This window comes from Symphodus melops (genome assembly GCF_947650265.1).
Source record: "Symphodus melops genome assembly, chromosome: 21".
Classification (NCBI taxonomy): domain Eukaryota; kingdom Metazoa; phylum Chordata; class Actinopteri; order Labriformes; family Labridae; genus Symphodus; species Symphodus melops.
Window position 1 is genome coordinate 16,746,729 of NC_136711.1, and position 14,889 is coordinate 16,761,617.

Sequence of the window (14,889 nt, forward strand, 5' to 3'; positions counted from 1 at the left end):
GCTTCTATCAAGCAGCTTCCTCTTTGGGTCACCAGTTCAAGGCAGGACAAGTACGCCCCCGCAATGTCACACTTTATATAAATGACATGGAGGCATGATGGGCGGGACCAAGTTGGTGCACTGGTAATCCACCATCACAGTTGGTAGTATTAGAGGTCTAAGGTAGAGGGTGAGTCAGGATCACTGGAAAATTTCAGAGCCGGCAGGACGGAAAAGACCTCTGTGTGTTCAGGCCTGAGTGGGTTTATGGAAAACTCCAGCTGTGTGTCTCTTGTGCTTCTGCAACGCCATAACGGAGTTTAAAATCACACACTACTATGCTGATGGAATGTAAAATTACAGAGGTGTAATGAAAGCAGGGCCTGTTTACGCGCCTATATAAAGAAAGCATGGCTCAGACCATTGATGGAGCTCAACTGAAAGCTTTTACATGTGTGATAGGGATAACTCAAAAGAGGAAGACTTGATAGAGTAACTTATAACAGGTTATAAGTAAGGGATATAATGATTGAAATGATTCGTTCAAAATCAGACAATTGAGGAAAATGCATTGTTTGGTTTGTGAGCAAGATCATTTATATCATTTGTCTTCTATTACTTTACCATTTATGTTACAACTTAAATTTCTAACCTCAATGAACGTGACCTTTTCTTAAGTGTTGTCTGGGATTGGATACCCACACACATGCCTGTTTCCCTGCTGCGTGTGCAACTATGAGGCCCCTCAAAGAACGCCGTTTGTCCCCATTCATCTCACACACTGCTTCCACTTTAACATATTGGCATTTCTGAGGTGCTTGGCGGTAATTGTCAGCCACATGGCGGCTCCTCGTTTGTTTCACTGACATTTTGCCTTTGGTTGATTGTGTATTTAACGCGGGAGGGAAAGCAAAATTAATTGGAGAGGAGCCCTAATCTGTCTGCTTGAAATGTCACCCCTGTATTGTGATGCACGCTGACACAGCGCCACACGAGAGGCGGCGACAGAATGGAAAGAGAATGAGAGAAATACGATATAGTAAGAGGGAAATAAAAAAGGAAATGAAATAATGAAATGCAGAAGGGGATGATGAGCGACTTATAAATCATTCTCAGAAATGATGACGTGAGACGTTTCACAGCTACTTCAGACAGTATGAAATGGGATTTGTCTACACAGGCAGCTCTGTAATATACTGTGTAATGTGTGGAGTAGCATTCAAGTTTGCATGCAGGCACAAGAAGCAATGCACGAGATGATCAAAGCATATAGGACATCATGGAGTTTCTAGTCGGTCTTTATCCAGGGAGTAATTTTCAAAATGTCAGTACTTCCTCACGGGGAGCCCGTGAGGAACAGGGGGGACTAAGACGAACCCAGAAAAAAACATTTTTAGGTTTCTGCTCTCACTTTCCTGCTTACTTATCTGTAACAAAAAAGACATGTACGTTTCAACTATTTAAATTGTGTGCTATTGTGGCAGTTTTACTCAATAGGCTGAATTGGATTAAGATATGTATATGTATAACCCTAACCCTAAATGAGGTAATTTGGGGCTTACCAAAATTGAGCTAGCTGCTTCTAAACAATTTCTTCATATCAGTTCTTGGACAACATGGGACTCAAAATTGCAACATGAATTAAAAGTCTTAGTGTCTCAACATCTTATCATCAAATGTCATAAAATGTCTTACTGAATCCTATTGATTAAAGGTTGAAGGTAGGTTGATGCAAACTTTAACCAGCAACAAGACCAACTAAATGTATCTCTGTTGTGTTCCAGTTCTCTTCGTCTGCCTGTTTTTTTATGATGCTTGAGAAATCCTCAAACTCTGCTTTCATTGTCCATTGAGTCTCCTCAACAGTCCTCCTTTACCGAACCAAATCCAATTACTGTAACACTTCAGACTCTCTTCTCTTCTTCATAGGCATTATCAACCATTATTGTTTCATGAGTCATGTCCCCTCATACATCTGATCATATTTACAGAAAAACACCCTTTAGTTTTTAAACCCTTCAACAGCAAGCAGAGAAAGAAAACAGTGAGCAGAGCACAGTGAGGTTAATGTGCATTTATTTTATTTATTTATGCCTTTGAAATGTTATACGGTCAAGTTACATTTCCAATAGTTTTGTTGGACCACATTCAATCACATGTACAGGGACGACAATGATCAACATAGCACAAGGCACCAAATTAATTTATTTTAACCCGCCTACATGGCGATGCATTCCACACAGTTGAGGAAAAGGTTACAGGTCAAAAGGCAGCACTGGCAGCACCACAGACATGTCAGGCACTTGATCTCTGAGCTCGTACTGCTCGTCTCCTCTTTTTGACTTTGAGGCTGACTTTGGACCGTGTCAGGGTAATTTTCGCTTTCACCTTTTCCCATGTTGCCTGGGTGTTTCGACAAAAAGTAGCAGGAATATAATGGACGTAGGTCAGGGGGTTTAGATCTGTGGAACCAAGAAAAAAAAAAAAAGATTGTAAACATTTTACGGTAAACATGCCAGATATGAGCGGCATGGTTTGCTGAATCCAAAACTCTATGGCTTCACAATACAGACTGTACCTACAACAATAACACCCAGTCACCAATGTCTTGATGCTGGGATTTTTTTTTTTTGGATGAGACATGGCCGCTCCTGCTGTGTCAGTGAATGCTGAGATTCATCCGTTCTGATCTTTACTTTCCAGGGAGTGTTTTATTTATTAAAAAAAAACAGATTACTTCAGTTTTAGGAATGTTTGCAACTTCCCAGGTAACATTCCTGCCTCAGACACTTAAAGCAGATAACATTTGGAAACCCATGAGAACAATTAGCATACTAAAACTTCATGTCCTCAGTATTTAATTGATGATTTGAATAAGAAGTTTACTCTATTTTGCACAGCGTGTGTGCATTTTATTTTTTGTGGCATTTATGAGAAAAATAATGGCGGGCAGTTAACCTTCACAAACAAGATCACTATAAACTGCTACACATTCTGAATGTGTACAAGATGCCAAATGATCAAACTCTGAATATATGTTTTGAAGGCACATCTGCAAAGACTATTTGATTAACTGATAAATCGTGATAAATTCCAAGTTTCGGTTTCATTAAAACTTTTCAGGTTTATAGGAATGGAATGAACGCCTCAGAATCCCGAATTAAAGAGGAGAGTTTTTAAGGATTTATGTCCCATCCAAAGCCATGGTTTCTGTATCAACAAACTGATCTCAGGTCAGTAATATAATCTAATCACCAAACAATTCTTATCAGTATCAAATTAATACTTAACTCAAATTGATTTAAGTCTTAAACAGCAGATGAATAAACAAACATTTCTTACATGTTCAGTGCTGTGTGTCAGAGTGGATGGAGAGCTGAAAAAGTCTGTGTGACTTAAACAGTGTCTGCAGACACACAAGAGTTGAGATGTTACACCGCTGTAAAGGGAGAAACACACATTACATTTTCATTTTACACAATAATACACTTAAACAAATAGACATGCAGTGTAATCCTTCTTTAAACTGTATCAAGTTACTGCAAATATTCAACTGACAAACATAAGCCTGATATGAAGGCTCTCTCAAAACAGACTGTTCTTATTAGTCTCGAGCATAAACACAAAACAGAAACCACATTCACACTCAAACTACTCAGCAAACAGTCAACATGTTCCTGGGAACTTACAAAACATCTGAACTTAGTTGTATTCACTTTTAAACAGTATACCTACCTGGAAGGGCGGAAACACTGAAGACTGAAACAAAAATGCTGCTGCTGCTTTTTCTTCTTCTTAATGACCTTCTCTGGAGCAGGTTATGTCGGGGATAAGAGATAAAACTGTGCAATTATCCGCCCATTGACCAGACAGATCTTTTGATCGTGGAGTTACCGGAATTGATTGGGGGGGGGGGGGTTATGATTTTATGTTAGACTATAGTCCAATTAGTTAATGATTATGTTTCACTGATATCCTTCAACAGAAACTGAAGAAAGCGTTGTAACATTTTAGTTGATGTACAATTACAAATATTTTCTTGTGGCTTTGATTTGTATTTTCATTCATGTTTAATGTCTCAACGCTGCTCTGTTTGTGATGGTCAGAGCTGCAGTTTAAATATAACTTCTCAAACCTTTTCTACTCTCCACTTTACAGAGTCAGAGCAACACATTCAGTTCTGAGAAGAAACACGAGTTATTATAGTCAGTTCTAAGGTGAACTAACCATGGAACAAATATAAGCTTCAGTTTTTTAGTCGCAGATTTTCCTTTTTTCATTTCTTAACATTACACAGAGTTCTCAACTCTCACGCAATGAGAGTGAGACAAACACATTTCAGGCAATTCACACACCCCACGCCATACCTCGCATTTCTCACGCAAATTATAACTCGGCCAAAAAATAACTTTTACTATTGACGTTCTTCTACAGAGAGTGATGAGTAAGGAGAGAGAGGGCTTGGAAAAGAGCAGAAGAGGAGAGAAACTGCTCTAATGTTGAATGGTGCAGATGTGCACTATACTGCCTTAATAGAGTTGTTTTGATTAATAATTTAATTCTTTAATTAACTACTTTTTTTATTATTATTTAGGCACTCCACATCTGTCTCACCCTAAACAATTTCCAGAAGTTGAGAGCACTGATTACAGTATAAAATAAATCTCCTTCCCTTTGTCAACCAAATGAAATTGTTGAGTTAAATCATCCGCACTTTCTTTATGTTTCGTAACCAGACGATAGCTGCTAAATTCAAAAGCAGAAAAAAGGCGCAAAATGACAGGAAGTGCTCGTCAAATAAAAACTGGCTAATTCTATTAAATTGAATTCATTAAAAATTCTCTTGATTTAGAATTCCATGAACAAACTCAAAAACTTTTGTTTGAAAGTTACTTACATAATTGCCAAAAAATCAAAGACGCATTTATATTTGATACATTTGATCAGACATATTAAGTTAAATGTACATGACTACGTAATCATTTTGTAGTGGAACAGGAATGTGGATGGCAAATCAAATCCCAAACAATCTATGAACCAATAAATAACACGACTCGATTGCCCTTTATCTTATCATGACCAGATGTTATTCAAGCACTGTCATTGAACCTTCCAGTAAAGAACCATTTATTGAATCAGTTCCTCAAGGAAGGTGCAATGTTGTGATCGCAACAATGGGGATTCAGATTTTACTTCAATTAGTCGGACTTGAGTTTTTGACAATATGAGAGCCATGTGTTAATGTTAGCTTAGCATGACTAGCAACGAGCACTTTGTGTGAATAACTTCTGATCAATCTTCAGAATAATTACAAAATACATTTACAAAATACTTCAAATTCTGTATTTTCAATAAAAAAAGCAACATTTATTGTTACACATCAAATATATCTTGTCAGTCACCTGTTGCTCAACAGCCTATGTGCTCTCCACCTTCTCCACCAGGAAGTGTGGAACAGGGCTGAATCCTGGCTTGGGTTTATATTGGGGTGTGTCCATTGGTTAAACATATTATTTAAAAGGCTGTTGAAGTATTTCCTTCAAGGCTGGGTAGGTCATTTTCTCCACATACACTTTTTAAGTTTTTGGTTGAAATTGTCTTTAGGTCCTGACAATAATTAATCATTCAATATAAACAAGTAAAATGTCTTAAATATGTATAAATGTTTAAATATTACATTTTTATACGTGAGATTTTTTCTGATGTTTCAAAACTACTTCAGACATTATGAAATGGGATTTGTCTACACAGGCAGGTCTGTAATATACTGTGTAATGTGTGGAGTAGCATTCAAGTTTGCATGCAGTCAAAAGAAGCAATGATCAAAGCATGACTATACGACATCCTGGAGTTTCTTGTCAGTCTTTATCCAGGGAGTCATTTTCCAAATGTCACTACTTCCTCAGGGGAGCCCGTGAGGAATATGTGGGACTAAGACAATCCCAGAAAACCATTTTTTGGTTTCTGCGCTCACTTTCCTGCTTCCTGTGTGCTATCATGGCAGTTTGACAAAATACGCTGAATCTTCACACCATCCACACCTTTGGATTACCATTGCTGAGCGAGCTGCTTCTCAACTATTTACTACATAATAGTTCTCTGACAACTTTGGATTCAAAATAGCAACATAAATTAAAAGTTTGAACTAATCCCTCAACAGGAAATCAATGAAATTCTTCTTATCATAAAATGTATTACTTTTGGTGCAATTTTCAGCCAGAGAACCTTTTTAAAAGTAGATTCATCTCTGTTGTGTTCCAGTTCTCTTCGTCTGCCTGTTTTTTTATGATGCTTGAGAAATCCTTAAACTCTGCTTTCATTGTCCATTGAGTCTCCTCAACAGTCCTCCTTTACCGAACCAAATCCAATTACTGTAACACTTCAGACTCTCTTCTCTTCTTCATAGGCATTATCAGACATTATTGTTTCATGAGTCATGTCCCCTCATACATCTGATCATATTTACAGAAAAACACCCTTTAGTTTTTAAACCCTTGCACAGCAAGCAGAGAAAGAAAACAGTGAGCAGAGCACAGTGAGGTTAATGTGCTTTTATTTCATCATGTAACAGGATGTTTATTTATGCCTTTGAAATGTTGCACGGTTCAGTTACAGTTACAATCATTTTGTTTTACCATATTCAATCACATGTAGAGGGACGACAATGATCAACATAGCACAAGGCACTTAAGGGTGAGACAAAAGCTAGTTAGCTAACATATTGTGTTTGTAGTAAACGTGTAACTTCTTCCAAGTGTCCTTTGATCAAGGCATTGACAACACAGAAGGTCATTTATTCATTTTAACCCCGCCAACGTGATGATGCAATCCACACAGCATAAACACATCTCAATGCACAGGCACGTCCCACCGCACCCCCCGCACCCCCCGCACCCCCCGCACCCCCCGCACCCCCCGCTCCCCTGACCCTCCCCCCTCTCTGAGCTCGCACTTCTTGTCTCCTCTTCGTGTTTTAAAGGCTGACTTTGGACCGTGTCAGGGTGCTTTTCATCCCACCCCTCGCTCTCACCTTGTTCCATGTTGCCCTGGGAATATAATGGATGGAATGGATGGAGGTCAGAGGGATTTGATCTGTGGTTGAAAAAACGGCAGGATGGTAAATGTTGTACGGTTTACATGAGCTACATTTCACAGCAGGGAACTTGAGCAGCATTGTATGCTGAATCCAACACTCTATGGCTTCACAATACAGACTGTACCTACAACAATAACACCCAGTCACCAATGTCTTGATGCTGTGATTTTGTTTTTTTGGTGAGACTTGACTGCTCCTGCTGTGTCAGTGAATGCTGAGATTCATCCGTTCTGATCTTTACTTTCCAGGGAGTGTTTTATTTATTCATAAATTACAGCTTACTTCAGTTTTAGGAATGTTTGCAACTTCCCAGGTAACATTCCTGCCTCAGACACTTAAAGCAGATAACATTTGGAAACCCATGAGAACAATTAGCATACTAAAACTTCATGTCCCTCAGTATTTAACTGATGATTTGAATGATAAGTTTACTCTATTTTGCACAGCGTGTGTGCATTTTATTTTTTGTGGCATTTTTGAGAAAAATCCCGGCGGGCAGTTAAACGTCACAAACAAGATCACTATAAACTGCTACACATTCTGAATGTGTACAGGATGCCAAATGATCCAAATTTAAACTCTGAATATATGTTTTGAAGGCACATCTTCAAAGATTATTTGATTAACTGATAAATCGTGATACATTCCAAGTTTCTGTTTCATAAAAACTTTTCAGGTTTATGGCAAGGCAAGTTTATTTATATAGCACCGTTCAGACACAAGGCAATTCACAGTGCTTTACAGACATAAAAACAGAAAAACATTAAAACAGAGCTTAAGGAAAGAATGCAAAATACATCATTAAAAGGAATATAGGAATGGGATGAACGCCTCAGACTCCCGAATTAAAGAGAGGAGAGTTTGCAGTTTTTAAGGATTTATGTCCCATCCAAATCCATGGTTTCTGTATCAACAAACTGATCTCAGGTCAGTAATATAATCTAATCACCAAACAATTCTTATCAGTATCAAATTAATACTTAACTCAAATTGGTTTCAGTCTTGATGAATAAACAGACATTTCTTACATGTTCAGTGCTGTGTGTCAGAGTGGATGGAGAGCTGAAAAAGTCTGTGTGACTTAAACAGTGTCTGCAGACACACCATAGAGTTGAGATGTTACACCCCTGTAAAGGGAGAAACACACATTACATTTTCATTTTACACAATAATACACTCAAATAGACATGCAGTGTAATCCTTCTTTAAACTGTATCAAGTTACTGCAAGTATTCAACTGACAAACATAAGCCTGATGTGAAGGCTCTCTCAGCACAGACTGTTCTAATTAGTCTCGAGCATAAACACAAAACAGAAACCACATTCACACTCAAACCGTTCAACAACCCAAACTACTCAGCAAACAGTCAACATGTTCCTGGGAACTTACAAAACATCTGAACTTAGTTGTATTCACTTTTAAACAGTATACCTACCTGGAAGGGCGGAAACACTGAAGACAGAAGCAAAAATGCTGCTGCTGCTTTTTCTTCTTCTTTGGCATCTTCTGGCGGTTGACATCTGTAATCGTTGCATTACTGCCACCTACTGTGATTTATTAGCATAATTTTCTCTTTCTACCAATATGCAATGTTGAAAGAAACAAGCAACCAGGTCTATGGAAATTAGCCCAAAACAAGCGACTAAGCTCTTCTAGGCGGTTCTACTCAGCCATGCCCAAATCAAAATCAAGGTTTTCACAAACATATAGGCTACTTAATCATTTTGTGTCACTTTTTTTGCCGTTATATATGAAAGCATGCATTAAGTTCAAATGTTATTTACATTTCTACTCTTAATCATCTCTGCTTTTGAACCGTAGTCAAAGTTTCTTCACCTTTACGAACTTGGTGAACTATCACAGGAATGAATGCCCCGGCTGTCAACTGACACGTTCATGTAAATCTTGATTTTTGGGAGATTGGCACGGCTGGATAACTTGCTATAGGCTATAGTTGTTGGTCTAACTATATTTACTATTCGGTAATAGCGAACAAAGTTATTTACTTTACATTGTGCTAGAAAACATGAGCGTTCTGGCTCATTTCTTTCTCCCACTCTTCATATTTTCTCTATATCCGGGCATTGTCACTCTGTCAGGTGTAGCTGTCCGTTTCCGCGTAAGATGTGCCGGATCGGGCACACGTGGTAATCATGGAAACGGGATTGTAGACACTAAACTTTGTGTTTCGCTTTGAGGAGAGAATCAGGAGGAGTTCATACAAAGAGCAAAGAAAGCCCAAATAAGCAACTACACTTAAAGAAAACAACAAAGTAGTAAATATGCAACTTCTTCCTTGGAACATGGCATTGACAACCAAAAGATGTCAATTATTTACATAATGCCCCCCAGGGGGTCTCAACTCTCACTTTGGTAACCACTGACCCAACAATTAATGAGTGCCTGTGTGTGATACACAGCATTTATAATACTTTCAGACATGATCAAATCCATTTCTTTATTTATGTAAAATCTCTGTTTATTACATCATTTTACACTTCTTAACATACACTATTTTTTACAACACATCTAGTCTGATTAAATACTCTTGATAAAAGTTATATTCTTGCATAATTATTGACCTGGGTAGTTTTATGTACAAAATACAGACAGTTCATTTGTATTTCTTAAATACATAAAGATAGGAAGAGAACTTCAGGGGCTAAACCTGAATAAAAACATGCACACATGAAAATTGGTGGAGTGCGCCAAGAATCACAGCAGCTTGTAAAAGCCGTTCTTAAAATCCAGGGTTTGGTTCTATAGTTGGAAAAGGAAAAAAAGAATTCAAAAAATTAGTACTCAAGTCACAAAAATGGGTCTCTCAGTATAATGAGATACATTCACACCATACTAAACAGATCATTATTTAGAAATATAATAACACAATGGAAAAAGCCATCAGTGTTAGAATTTGAGCTGACAGCTTGTGAGACTTACACATCCACATGCGGATGCACATCCCACAGAAGGAGACGACGCTGGCGATCTGAAGGCAGCGGCCACACTCCCCGCTCATCAGACAGTCCCTCGTCTTCAGGCAGCACGTGGGACACTTGCTCTCTGAGCTCCCACTTCTCGTCTCCTCTTCGTGTCTTCGAGGCTGACTCTGTACCGTGTCAGGGTGCTTTTCATCCCACTCCTCGCTCTCACCTTTTCCCATGTTACCTGGGCGTTTTGACAAAAAGCAGGATGGAGGTCAGAGAGATCAGATCTGTGGAATGAAAAAAAAAAAAAAAAAAAAAAAGTAAACATTTTATGGTATACATGCCAGATTTGAGCTACATTTCACAGCAAGAAACTTGAGCAGCATGGTTTGCTGAATCTAACACAATGGCGTCACAATACAGACTGTGTATACAACAATAACACCCAGTCACCAATGTCTTGATGCTGTGATTTTGTTTTGGTGAGACTTGGCCGCTCCTGCTGTGTCAGTGAATGTTGTGATTCATCCGTTCTGATCTTTACTTTCCTGGGTGTGTTTTATTTATTCATCAAACACAGCTTACTTCTGTTTTAGGAATGTTTGCAACTTCCCAGGTAACATTCCTGCCTTAGACACTTGTGTTAAGTAGATAGTTAGTAGTTGGAAACCTATGAGAGCATGCTGTAACACAATTACCTCAAACATTATGTCACTCAGTATTTAATCAATGATCTGGATTACAAATTCACTTTCATTTTCAACAGCATGTGTGCACTTCACTTTTTATGGCACTATTCAGCTAATCAGCTAATTCAGCATGGCAGGAAGTTACACGTCACCATTGCCACGGTTTCTGTATCGACAAACATCTCAGATTAGTAATCTAATCTGAACACCAACAAATTATTATCAGTATCAAATTAATAATTAATAGAAAAAGCAGACAAACGTCATATCTCACACGTTCAGGGCTCCATGGCAGAGCTAGTGGCATAGTTGAGAAATATGAAAGTGTGTGTGAGGTTTAAATGGTGGCTGCAGATACACCTGAGAGTGCAAGCACACCTGCCTACAATAATCAATCCAGCAGGACAGTGAACATGATGTGACATATCTGTCCACCAGAGGTCGCCATTGAGACCTCCATGGAATTCTTATCAAGTTTGTTTACATATCGAAGATCGTAACAGAGTTTCTTTGAGTTTTGGACAAAGCGAGGCTTTTGAAGGAATTTCCTCTTATTATTGGAAAAACACTGAACAACATTTCACAATGTCTTATGACACTTTCTATACCACACTTTCTATATCTATTGATTAATAGAGAAAATAATTTACAGATTTAATGACAATAAAAATAATAATTCAAGGCCTTATAGGCTACATGCAGGTTGGCTATAAGGTAGGACCCTCCATAGGATAAGGAGTGTTTCTCTGATGCTCTTCAGCTATGAAGATGACTTTTTTTGCTTATACTTTACATGTCATACCATTGGTTCATTGTAATGATACAAATCGACTTCTGAGGTTAGTTAAACATACAGTATGTAAAATTCTCCACAAGGGGGCTCCACTAGATGATGTCAAGGATTTGCGGTGTATCCTGGGAGTAAAAACAAACAAACTCTGTGTTGAATCAAAACAAACAAAACCAAACTGAGAATATAAAATACATGTACTGACAAGCCGGGTTTTTTTTTAATCAAAGCAGTACAATAGTGACAGAACAGTAGCTTTTGGTAGCAGCTAGCGCTAGCTTATGCAGCGTCTTTAACGTAACGGCTTTAATAACCCTTGGAAATATTTGATGTGATTTAAGTACTGATCTAAAAAATGTAAATTACATGGGTTTACTCCATTTTAATATCAGTTAGATATTCTAATGTAAACATTAGCGTGCAATGTTACATACTGTACTTTTAACTGTCATTTTGGTTCCTATATTGTGCTCACTTATTATGGAGCTGTGGACACATTATTGTACAACAACAACGCTGTTGTGTTTGCTGAATTTTGAAATAAAATAAAAAGTTGGATAAAATATTTAAATTTAAAGAGAAAACAACTCTGATTAGAGCATGAATGTCAAAATCAGTGTGTACTGTTACTGTACCTACTTTAGCTCACTAGTACCAAACTAAGTCTGACTTGTGTGAAATGATAATAAAGGCAGTGTTGGGACTTGAAACATTGAGGAAGTAGTTGATATACTTGTGTGAATCTCTGGCTGACTGTCCTGCTTATTGAAAACTATTGAACACAATATTTCTCCAAGTAAAACATGTAAGTTCACATATGTTGGTGTGAGACTAAACTGAAAAAAAGAAAAAAAAAGAAACACAAACTCTAGGCCTTGTATTGAACAGCCAATATAATTAGATTAACACCACATTGGGTTAAACTCTGTCGAAGTGTGAATACAATGTCTGCTTTCAAATACATGTGAATATCTTTCAGTCCTTTCAGCCAAACAGCAACGAACATGTTAGAATGTACAACTGCTAAGTTTCATTAAAGAGAAATCATGTTCCACCGAAGTGACTCCTTAACGCTGCAGTCTAAACTTTAGTCCCTTTATGAGCGCTTTACTGAGTGAAGTCATGTTGATTTGACAGATTAACGATTCTTCTACAGCAATGATCATTCCTCATGCCAGGATCTGAGCCCCCCCCTCCCCTCTTCTCTGTTATAACTGTCAGATACAATCACTCCCTTCAGACATTATCAGATATTAAGTGATAACCCTGATGGTGAAATAATGTCTTATTTTTGCCATCTGGTGGCTCCACATTTATAACCATCGACAGTAAATTAGATTGCTGGCATCTGGAGGGAACACTGGCTTTTTTGGGCGCACCTTTCAATCTCATTCTGTTTTAAAAACTGCATTGGTTTTCAATCATAAGTAATGAAATTTCATTAGGCCCTTTGGCATAGAAAAACGACTTGGAAAGGAAGTGATAGACAGTCATTGGGAGAATAAAATAAGTAAGATTAATGGGTCATACCTTTTTCCTTTCAGTCACCTCTCTGTCGGTTTGAATCTCTTCTTTTTATGGAGTAGTCTTTTACTTAAAGAGAAGCAGTACTTCACACTTGTTCCGTCACAGACGCTCAAAATGTTCTGAACAGAGTGTCAGCCTCAGTCATGTAATCGGAGCAGGTGTGTATTCAGGTTAAACTAGTTCGACGAGTGGACTGCTCTGAAGAAAATGTTCACTCACAAGCTATTCAAATTTCGCTGAGCTTAGAGGATAAACATAAACATACAAACATCAACAAAAAGTTTCAGACTTAAAAAAAAAAAAAGGAAATAAAGGATTGTAATTCTCGGTCCTCCAAAGACGATTGACAGTTTGTTCTTATAAGGGCTCAAAGACGCTTCTATGAGAAAGCATTTTCAAAACCTGCTCATATCTTCCCCGTGTAAACACAGCTGTCAACACTTTAATATCTTTTTTTTTTAATTGTGATCTCTCGAGAAACACATCAATTAATAGATATCTGTATTCAGCAGCAGTGCTTTTGGATTACACCTCAGCTTTCAAGGGAGCTACATTTACTGGCATGCATTAATGTGGCCAAAAATAAACGGCTAATTAAAACTGAAACTATTGAGTCAAAAACAATGACAACAACTTTTCAAAGTAGTAGCGAGGTTTGCAAAGAGACACTGTCCCGAAGACACTCTGGGTAACATGATTCTACACGACAAAAATGCAGCCTAACAGGAGGATCAACCAACATTTCTGTGTTTTTCCTGAAACAAGAAATGCAGTTGTAAATCCCCAAAGAGGCCCTTAAGAATATGTTTTAAGAGGCTTATATCGCTCTCAGTAACGCCAAACAATAAACAATTCCTAATGAATGTATTTAGGGTCAAAGGTTAAGATGTCAAATGTTCTGAGGAACTGGGCTGTGTATCTTCACTGTTCTCACCATTTGATTTGATTCAGATCATCCTGTCAAAGAGTCGATATCATGGCGCTTAAGGCATCTTCAAACGTCTATGTTACGGTGGTCGGTAGGGGTCAAACACTCGGCAACTGATGAAATGACAATTATTAAGAAAAACGTGCAGCTTATCAGAAATGCTGCACGTTTAAAAGCAAACGTAAACTCCAAAACAAATGCAAAGACACAAAAGCACTGCAAAAACACAAACTCGCTGCGAAAAGGCAAAACAACTGCATGTGCATCAAAAATATTTGCTGCACTATTACTCACAGACCTTCACAGTTTGTGTAAACTGTACTGAAGTCAGGAATGAGACGGCACCTTTAAAGTCAATCTGAAAAAGTGGCTGAAAAGAAACCAGATCTGTCAGCACTCATTTTAAATGGAAGCTTTTATGTGTCTTCTCAGTGTTCTTTGCTACCGTCATTGGTATGTGTCAGTTGTCCAGTTCTTCTATTGTGTTGTAAATCTTTTTTGTATTTCTTATTGTGTTGTTGTTATTGTAATGTAATGTGTTATTTCTTCTGACCTGCCAGGGACTGCAGATGGAAAGTAGCCGTTGGCTAATTCTGGCATATTTACATTTATATGTTCATTAATATGCACTGTCCCTTTAAATAAAAAGAAAGAGAGAAACAGCTTCTCTGATCTTTAAAGTTAAGAAAACGTTCATACAGCGAAACAAAGCAATGAACTAACTCGATAAAAAGCTTGCACATCTGATTGGTTTTGGTTTTGACTTAAAGATGTCACATCCTTGAAGATGTACAGTATAAACTAGTGATGGTCCTCTGACACCCGAGGCTCCGACACATGTGCGGTAGCTCATGAATCAAGTTTGTCGAACCACTTTAGCGAGGCGCGTTTCGGTCACGTGACTGGTGAAGTTCAAAGTACTCGAGTTATGTGTGAACCACTTTACTGCTTC

The 14,889-nt window shown here is 38.0% G+C and overlaps 2 long non-coding RNA genes across 3 annotated transcripts; both read right to left on the minus strand.

Moving 5' to 3' along the window:
- Nucleotides 1-2,322: 2,322 nt before the first annotated feature.
- LOC306842156 lies at nt 2,323-3,815 on the minus strand. 2 transcript variants are annotated; one of them, XR_013781680.1, is made up of 3 exons: nt 3,715-3,815; nt 3,322-3,418; nt 2,323-2,441 (listed from the first exon to the last, which is right to left on the minus strand). It is a non-coding gene; the product is annotated as an uncharacterized lncRNA (long non-coding RNA). The 2 variants fall into 2 exon arrangements; XR_013781681.1 differs by lacking the exon at nt 3,715-3,815 and having other exon boundaries at nt 3,322-3,558.
- Nucleotides 3,816-9,390: 5,575 nt separating this feature from the next.
- On the minus strand, nt 9,391-11,046 carry LOC306817254. The gene is made up of 3 exons (XR_013778000.1): nt 10,967-11,046; nt 10,017-10,290; nt 9,391-9,836 (listed from the first exon to the last, which is right to left on the minus strand). It is a non-coding gene; the product is annotated as an uncharacterized lncRNA (long non-coding RNA).
- Nucleotides 11,047-14,889: the final 3,843 nt, after the last annotated feature.